Here is a 9,885-nt window from a genome sequence, read left to right as displayed (position 1 = left end):
GCAGCGCCGCCGCGGCGCCCTATAAACGCTGGCAGGGGATTTCTCCGGGGCGGGGTCAGGCGCGGGGAATTTCCAAGCCAGTCAGACCAGAAAAGAGAACTGGCCTCGTCCTCTGCTAGGGGGAAAAAGAAGCCTAAACCCCGCGCCCGGGTTCATCAGAGAAACTCCCTGTGATGAGCCACTGGGGTCATGTACAGGGAACTTTTTGATGAACGCTGAGTGGCTGGAAAGTCCTCCTGACCGGGCCGCCTCCCGGGGTACTTCCCTGCAACCTGCACGCAGTAATCCTGGCCCTCTGCAAGAAGCTCTCTTTCCCTGGGTTTTCCCAATATGATCGATTTGATTTAGGGTCGTCAGCTGCTGACATCCCAAAGACGCAGGCCTGCAGGCTGGTTCTTCACTGGGGTTTACCGACCTGCAGGTCTTTTCCTTTTTTTTTTTTTAATCTTTTGAAAGCGCGAGTGGAAATGTTGGCCGGGTGTAGGGATTCACTTCCCCAAAGCTCTCTGCGGGGAGGATGCACTGGTCGGGGAAGGTTATCGGCTGCCTCTGCCTTCCTGCCAGTACCAGGCTCTTAGCATTGTAGGCACCGGCCGAGTAGACACCCCCAGCCCACTCTCCACCCCCGGGTAGAAGTTTCTAAAGCTTTTGTCATTAAAAGCCTAAATGCTTGGGGAACCCTCAGATCATTTCCTTGGGATCAACAATCCTGTTGACTGGGGCAGAGGCAAGCACTCTGCCCTGAATGCAGGAAAACGACCATGGTATTTTTCAAGGCGAGCAAGGCATGAATCTTTGTAGCAAAGGTTGTAGATCCCTGGCAATAAGGAAAGAATTATGGAGGTCGGGTTCCCTGGTCTGCGCTGTGCTGCTGCGGGGAGCAGACCCTGAACCTCCACTAGTTCTGGGTGCTCCGCTGGGCGACTTTGCAGAAGCACTTGGGGAAGGTGGCTGAAGAATGGGTAGACTAGAGCCTTATCCCAGATGGGGCCTTGTGGATGGCTCAGAAATTAGCTGCCAGGCATGGTGCAGGAGGCTCAAGGCAGCCCGTAGTGCCCTGCATCCTGCCACTGCTGGCTCCTTGCTCTCCTGCCTGGCACCTACGCTTGCTATACGGGTAGCCACTCCAGGCCCACCACCCTCCTCTCACCTGCAGAAATAGAACCTGGGCTCTCTGCCCCGCCCCCACCTCCTAGTCAATGAGAGGTATGCATTCATCTATTTCTAGAAATGGTCCAGGCAAAATAAAGAAACTTGGGTCACAGTTCTTCAGAATAGGTCCCAGGGAACCTCTGTAGTTTTGCAGAGATTTCTGGTGATTACTGCAATCACCTTCAGCTTAACTGACCATGTACTAACCAACCCTTCTGCATTCCTCATCTCCCCTTTCCATTCCCCTATCTCCAGTATCTCAATGTAGGGAATCTGGGTCAGTGGCAGTGAGAGACAAAATATGAGGAGGGAAAAAAGTAAAATCAAGAAGTAAAACTGTCAGGGTAGTAATGGTCATACATTAAAATGAAAACTTCTCAGGGATAGAGTCCACATGGCCTCCACAGGCCTGTGATACACAAATACCTAAGTATTAGGGGAGGTGCAATGGAGGCTCTAGGAGACCTCAGTTCCCAGCTCTACCTCTAATTACCTGCATATTCGTTGGAGAGATTAGCTGCCTTTGTTATGGGATACCTGCTTTTATAATAAGATTGGGTTTAATGCTGTTTAGACTTTTTTCCAGATTAAAAATTGTATTACTTGATAACAAAAGCTCATGTGTCTTTGCTTAAGGGTGACCACCTCTCTTAGAAACATCACAGTATAAATTTTTGAAGGGCTCCAACACTTTCTGCTATACATTGTTAATTCTCAGAACTAATCTTGTAAGAAAGCAACTATTGTTTCCACTTTCCTAAAAAGAAACAGTTGCAGATAAATTTACCTGGACATTCCATGGCAGTTTATCTAATTTCTATCCCAACCTGTTTGGCCAAAACAGTCATGGTATTAACACTTTTGGAAACACCTTGTGAAAATGAGACTGAATACACTTTAATTTGAAAGATATGCAAAGTATTTTCTACTCCAATTGTTAGGTAAAATAGAGAGTAGACGTTCCCCCATCTGGGGATTTTCATATATAAAAAATAAATTAAAAGGGTACAGAAATAGCAAACTCTGACTGCCCCTCTTACAAAGGTACCTTAGAAGACAATTGTCAGCTGCAGGTTTGAAAATGATCATGGAAAACAATCATGCATAAGTCCAAAGTATCTCAGGAATACATTTCTTTGCATCCCCTGTGATGGTTTTCTGCAGCTGTAGCCTTGGGCAACTGGGGGGTCTTTATTCCGGATTGTTTAGTGTGACACCTAGTGGTAAGAGACAGGCCTAGGTAGTCAGTGATTTGTCTTGGCGCCTTGGAACTTTTGAAAAGACCCTGATGCAGGGAAAGATTGAAGGCAGGAGAAGGGGACGACAGAGGATGAGATCATTGGATGGCGTAACCGACTCAATGGACATGAGTTTGAGTAAACTCCGGGAGGTGGTGATGGACAGGGAGGCCTGGCATGCTGCAGTCCATGGGGTCGCAGAATCAGACACGACTGAGCAACTGAACTGAACTTGGAAGTTTTGGGAGGTGCTGAGCCTTGATGACCTGTCCCTCTGGTGGGGATTCCCAAGGAGGTACCTTTTGTTTTCCTGCAACCGGGGAGACAGTTTTAGGTAATGTGATCCAAAAGGTTTTCTCTCTGTCATATGCTCTGAACGGTTTAAATCAGCAGATTTAAGACTTTTCTTGGGTGACAGAGGACATGCTGGGAAGTCAGAAAACGTCAACAGGTGGAGCAGAAGACAGCAAAACTGACTTTTGGTTTAGAAAGACCTTTGCAGACTTATAGAGTCCTCCCTACCTCACTGTGAAGCATTTTAGCTAATCTTGACCATTTTAAAGATGTTAAAACCTCTTAAAGTCACGTTAAAGCCTTTTTTTTTTTGACTGTGGCAGGCAACTTTTGGGATCTTAGTTCTCTCCCCACCTCTCCAATTGGACCTGGGCCCCACCAGTGAAGTCCTAACCACTGGACTGTCAGGGAATTCCTTTCTTTTGTTTTTTTACTACAAAAGGCCAAAGAATGAATTAACCTTGAAGCGGCCCAGGAGCAGCCCTGGGGAAGCAAGCATCATGGACAGAATGGCCAGTGATGCTTGCTTGCTTCACTGGCAGAAGAAGAACTCCCGTGGGAAAAGGAACACCATTAAGGCCTGGGAGGGAGGGGGGGGGCTGCAGGCACCTCGTGTGGGGTGAATGCACAGTGTGGACTGAGCCTCCTGCCTGAAGTGTCCAGTGGCCTGGCAGCGTAGAGATTTTTCTGTAAGTTCGACCAGGTGGTCAAGCATATTTGACTTTTCTTAACAGCATGGGCAGGGTGTCCTGTGTCAGTTGCCAAAACTTGTTTTAGCTCCAGCAAACCAAGCTCCTGAAGAAGCCTGTCCATGGCTCACTGCGGCCAGGCTGGAAGAGGGAAGAGCTATGACAAGAGCCCTGGAGGGCAAGCAAGACAGGCAGGTGCTGATGGATGCCCCGCTGTGAAATTCTGAATTTATATTCTGCCTCGAATCCCAGTCTTCCTTCCTGCTGTGGTGGTTAGCAACCACCTCTGTCCATCACTCTTAGAACATGGGGCTCCCAAGCTCTGGAGCATTCTCCATAGAAAGACAGCTGTCAGGACTTTCGCAGTGACCTGAAAATAAGACTGTCAAAGCCTTCTAAATCCTGCAGTTTAATGGGACTCAAAGTTTTAAAGGGTTGTAAGCCCCTCCCCCTACTTTCCAGTAGGGCCCAGGAAATTTTTGCAGATGCGTGAAGCTGGCCACATGAGTCCGAGAGAGAATGGTGACATCTCTGACAGAGAGAGTCTCTCACACTCAGCTCAGATAATTTTTGCCAAGCAGCACTTGAAGTTCAGCACTGACATTCCATTGTTAAAAAAAAAAAATCAGAAAATGAATTTTAATGTGAAAAATCTCAAATCTTAAAGCATTGTAAAAAACCAAGCAAAATGCATTTCTGCATCCTTTGACTAAATCGAGCCTGCAGGCCCTGAGTTTATAACTTCTTTTTCAGCCAAGGTATGATGTTATTTTGGGTACTTTGGGGCTAAGCACCTTTGGGGCAGGGCACCTGCCTTCGCCTCCCTTAGCAACATCAGGGCTCTGCTCTGTGTAACTGTAACAGGGGCTGAGAGTGGAGTGTGTCCCTCCAGGAAGCTCCATCTGTCCCTGCAGGCAGGGCTGGAATCGCTGGAAGAGAGTTCTGTCTCCTTCCCCCAAAACTTTCAACACTATCCTGTAAAATAAGTGTAACAAGTTCAATAAAACTCTGATTTTTCTTACAGAGATTACTTAAGTTTTTAAAAAATACTCACATGGTTTCAATAAACCTCTCCTTGAGGTGTTCCTGCTCGGCAGGTCTGCCTGTTGGATAACCAGCTGCTGCCAGGGGTGGGGTTGGGGGTGGCCCGCACGTGTTATCTGTGGCCAGAATTCCTGGTTCTCCTTTTCGGCTGTTTGTTGGCAGTAACCAAGCTACAGGTGTGAGGGTGGTTCATGTTCTGTTGTGTTCAGGAGGAGGACTTGGATTAGGGAGGGGGTGGAGGTTTAAGAGCACATTGCTTCTTCTGCATGCCTGTATGCTTGCTATTGTTTCTGGTGTGTAAATTCACTCTGAGTTCATCAGGGTACAAGGTGGCAGAGCACCGGGTCCTCTCCAAAGGACGTGGGACCTAAGAGAGAGGAGGTCCCTGCTCTTGGTAGATAATCAGGGGAGGAGGTCATGATCCTTCTCAGTGTCAGAGCACCTCCAGAAGCTGCATGGGGATGTAGATTTTTTTTTTTTTTTTCCTGTGTGGTCTAAAGTTTTGGGAATGGTTTAGGTCAAAGGTAAATAGAATCATAGCTGCATCACAGATAATCATAGATTTGCTGAGTGAAGATTTAGGAACCTTAATCCTCAGCCCTTTCTTGTAATCACCAAGATAATGCCTTGCCCAAACCTTCTTTTTGACCCTCTGTTCTCTGGAATAGAGCCCAGCTAAGTATTGGACAAGTATTGAAAATCGAGATATGTCTTGGAGTCTTCTCTCTGAGGCTGTTAATGATGGATACTTATAAAAAAATTGATTCTGAATGTTATTCTTAGGCTTTTTATTTTTAATTTTTCAATTGAAGTATAGTCGATTTACAATATTGTGTTAGTTTCAGGTATATAGCAAAGAGATTCATATATGTACAGGTATAATGTATATATTTCATATTATTTTCTATTATAGGTTATTATAAGATACTGAATATTGTTCCCTGGACCAAACAGTAAATCCTTGTTGCTTACCTATTTTATATGTAGTAGTGCATTTTTGTTAATCTCATACTCTTAGACTGACTTTTAAATGCTGAAAACAAATGAGAGACAGTATGAGGAAGGGTTCCAAACAGAAGCCATGAGCAGGGAGAAACGGGGAAACTGACATGGGACATTTTTCCTTTGTTGCTGAGTCTCAGCCATCAGAATCCAGTCCCATGACTGTGACATATTCCCTCTGGATAAATCACTCAGCTTGGCTCCAAAATGCTCATCATTTCCTATATCCCACGGCTGTTTATATAGGCCACAGTTCAGGGATTATTTTAACCAAGAACACCGACATTGTCAGCAAATGAGGTCAATTTATGTGTCACCAAAACTTCAATGCTAGTATTTGAAAAATGGGCCATTTAGAAGAGAATATAAAGAGCACGGGAGACAGGGAATCGGTGTGCCCCTGCACTCACTGACTGAAACTCAGGAGCTGGGGGAACGTGCTCTGGGGTGAGAGCCCTGGGTATGGGTCTCAGGAAATAATCTATACAAATGTGGTGATGGAGAGACGCAGGGAAGCCCACGTACAACCTGGTGAAAGGTAGGCTCTGTTGTCTGGAAGGGCTCAGAGTCACCCCCAGGTGGCCAGGGCGTCAGGGCAGCAGGGACAGGGAAGGATGAATGTTCACAGGAGAGAGGAGCAGCAGCTGGAGTTCGGGCTGGGGTACAGAGCCACGGTGGAATTTTCCTGCTGGAATGGCAGAATCCAGACAGGATGAGGCGCTCAGTACGGATGGTATTGTCTGCAGCGACATCTTCAGGCTGTCCGTGGAATAACTTCTCCGAGGACCCACATTTTCTTAAGGATGGAATTTCGGGCAAGCTGGGTGGAAGATGTGTCCAGAGACTGGGTATTTAGGTGTGACTCTAGTGCATCATTTATCACAGTTCCCTGGAAAGCTATGCATACTCCTGCTCCTGAAATCCCTCTAGCCGATCAGTTCAGTGTATCCTACTTTTGATATGACTCCAACCCGTGTCCTTCCGTTTCTGTTGTCCCCACATTAGTGTAGGCCTTGTTTAATGACAGTAGCGTCTCAAGTTACTTATACTAAATTTACTGAACACTTACCATGGCTGGCACTTGATGTACTTTATCCTATTTAATCTTCAGAAGCGTTGTCCTAAATGGGGGTCGTTTTCTGCTTTGAAAGTTTAAGTCACTTACCCAGAAAGCCAAAGCCAGCATTCAGACTCATCCCCTGTGCACACTCCGACAATGTGGCTTGACTGTTCCTACCTAAAACTTTTTCAAAGGTATTGGCACAAATTATGTGTTATATTTTTTGTAGTAATAAAAACACATAGACACAGAACTTGCACTTGGTTGAAAAAGTGGTTAAAAATTCAAACAGTATCAGAGGGTTACAATGAGACAATTAAATTTCCTTTCACTAACACACATTTTTGTCCTGTTATTTCCTGTAGCAGGACCTCTAATGACTCGCCATAACGTGCAGGACAGAGTTTTGAGCTCCTCAGGCAGCATTCACAGCCCTCCAGAGTCAGAGTCCGCCCAGCTTGGCCACCCTGGTCCCCCTTTCTCCCCAGCACCACCATTCTGCTCCTGGGGATCTGGTCTGTATTGGGATATATCCCCGCTGTCCCTCCCTGCCCAGGGACCAGCTTCCTTCTACTACTTCCTTGCCAGCACCTACCCTTTCCAAGAGTCTTTCGCTCTGTTCCTTTCCCCAGAGTACTCTGCCCAGTTTTGAATCCTTCTGATTCTTATGGCCTGGCTTGTAATGGGGTCTGAGGTCGCATGTTGACTTGTACTGCTTAGTTATTGCTCGTTGTCCCCTTTTGACTCTAGCTGGACACGGAGATGGGGGTGGAATGAGCCCTGCTGGGACGGGTGGAGAAAATTCATGTCTTCTGTGTCTCTTTTGTTCAGTCCGTTGTTTAAAGTGCAAGTACCCTCTTTTCAGAGCTGACGTAATTGTTCTTTAAATGGTAATTTAAAAAATATTTCTTTATTTATTTTGGCTATGTTGGGTCTTAGTTACAGTACTTGGGCTTCTATCCACTTGTGGTGTGTGGACTGCAGAACATTTTGGGCTCAGTACCTGTGGAGTGCAGACTTAGTTGCCCCATGGCATGTGGGATCTTAGTTCCCTGACTGGGGATGGAACCCACTTTCCTTGAATTGGAAGGCAGATTCTTAGTCCCTGGACGACCAGGGAAGTCCCAATACTTCTTCTTTGACTCTTCTTCTGTTAATACCTCATTCTTCATCCAGTCAACTCTTCTCTGTCTGGAAATGATCTCAAGAGCTCACCTGGTCCAGCTTCTGCCGTGGAGTAAGGAGTTACCATTCTCATTTTACAGAGGAAGGAGGCATTGTGTAATAAAGACTGTTAGGACAGGGGGCCAACCCAGAGCCATTCTAGAACTCAGCCCATCGGGGGACTGGAGCATTAATAAGAGGAGTGAAGAGACTGCAAATAAACCTAGATGGTGCCTCACTTCTCTTCTTTCCTCTCTGCTCGCTGAGGGTACCCTCCAAGGTGGGACCCAGGATAAGTAAGAAGGCCGATGACTCCTCAGAACCTTCAGTACAGAGATAGATGAGGTCCTGGAAGCTTGCTTATGATTTAGTCCAGTTCCTCAGGATGAGAGACCAAAAAGTAAGTTGAGGCAGAAGCTCTAGTTTAGAAGAAAGATGAGCATTTGCCAAGAGTATTTCCCATGGCAGAAATCCCTGGGGGACATAATGGAATGAGGAGAAGAAGGCTGAATGGGAATCAACTTAGTTGATTGAGAGGTTGCCCAGCAGGGTGGTGTCTCATCAGAGCTCCCATCAATGGACTGCAAGGCTGAAGGCCTGTGGACACGTGGTTGGGTTGGACCCAGTGGGCGGGTAGCTGTCCTTCCAGGGTGATCTATTAGAAGGAGGAACATTTTCAACACAAAAGATATCTCAAGAGCTTGACCTTGTATCACAAAGAATACAGCAACTAACATTAAAAAAAAAAAATCGCTCAGTCACGCTCAACTCATGGACAATACAGTCCATGGAATTCTCCAGGCCAGAATACTGGAGTGGGTAGCCTTTTCCCTTCTCCAGGGGATCTTCCCAACCCAGGGATCAAACCCAGGTCTCCCCCATTGCAGGTGGATTCTTTACCAGCTGAGCCACCAGGGAAGCCCCCACAATATGGAACCCTTCACAAATTTGCGTGTCATCCTTGCACAGGGGCCATGCTCGTCTTCTCTGTATCATTCCAATTTTATTATATGTGTGGCAGAAGCGAGCACCATCTAACATAGTTAGTACTTAAAAAGCCCAAGAACGATAGATGGTGTGTCTTATACCTCATTCAGACAACATCTAGAAGAATTCATTTCCCAGATGAGTTTTCCTTCAAGAGCAAATCCTAGTGAGGAGTTCAGGTCTTTCAGTGCAGGCTCTAAATCTCAAGAGCCAGATCACAGAGAACTTCATTCAAATAACACGACATGTGACCATACACAAAGCAGTTTTGTAAAAGAAGCACAGGGAGTCTTAGATGTGTTAGATGTCAGGGCATCTTTGCAACTTTCCACTGTTAAAGGTTTTTACCTTCTCGCTTCAAGTCTGTCTTCTCACTTCAGGTCTAGCAATTCATCAGGCCAGCCCTGGGTGATTCATCTTGGCAACAGCAGGATTGAAAATTAACATAGAGGTGCATGAGTCGGGTGCTGTCTGTAGGGTATTGAACTGAGGCTAAAAATAGGTGGGGGTTCCTGGGGAAGGCTCTTTCGTGGTCACAGGCACCACAAAAGGAAAACTCGCAGGGGAAATCTGCCCACAAGAGAAGACAAAAGCCCCCGCCTCTGTCACCCCTTTTGCCCCACAGGAAAAGCTCGAGGTGACAGTGAATTTGGTGCTTTCAAAATGTCACAGCCCCCACAGACAGGCTGGCCTTCCTTCCCACCCCAGGCTTCCCATCAGAGTCTTTCCCGCTGAGTAAATTCGCTTTCTTAGTTCCTGCTGCTCCAGGATCCAGCACGGACGTCCTTCCCTAACTGCCTGCAGCTCCGTTTATTCAAAGGACTGGTTACGCTAAAGGAAATGTGACATATTGATACGCTTGACTAATACAAAAAAGAAAATCCCTAGAGAAAAAGTGTATATAAAGAAAAAATAAATATTAATTTGTCAAGCATTTATTAAGTGCTTTTCTGCCAGGCACTGCTGGTGCCTGAAGATACCAAAAAAAAAAAGGTTCCTGGCTGTTAGGGAACTTATAGGCTGATGGGGAGAGGATCTGATCCAGGAGTGATTTGAGTAAGGAGTGATAAAGGCTGAGGTTGAAGGGAGTCTGGGAGCATAGAATTAAGGAAATTAAGGCAGGCTGCGAGGGTTGGTAAAGGAGAGTTGTTTTTTTTTAAACTGAAGTATAGTTGATGTATAGTACTATAAAAGTTACAGGTGTAAAATATAGTGATTCACAATTTTAAAGGTCATGCCCCATTTATAGTTATAA

At 46.1% G+C, this 9,885-nt stretch overlaps 1 non-coding gene across 1 annotated transcript; it reads right to left on the bottom strand.

Moving 5' to 3' along the window:
- Positions 1-8,567: 8,567 nt before the first annotated feature.
- Positions 8,568-8,674, bottom strand: LOC139038780 (U6 spliceosomal RNA). The gene has a single exon (XR_011491929.1). It is a non-coding gene; the product is annotated as a U6 spliceosomal RNA (small nuclear RNA).
- Between the last annotated feature and the right edge of the window lie 1,211 nt (positions 8,675-9,885).

The sequence above is a fragment of the Odocoileus virginianus genome, chromosome 16 (genome assembly GCF_023699985.2).
Source record: "Odocoileus virginianus isolate 20LAN1187 ecotype Illinois chromosome 16, Ovbor_1.2, whole genome shotgun sequence".
Taxonomy (NCBI): Eukaryota; Metazoa; Chordata; class Mammalia; order Artiodactyla; family Cervidae; genus Odocoileus; species Odocoileus virginianus.
The sequence above is the reverse complement of the archived record's forward strand: the minus strand, read 5'-3'. Positions and strand labels throughout refer to the sequence as shown.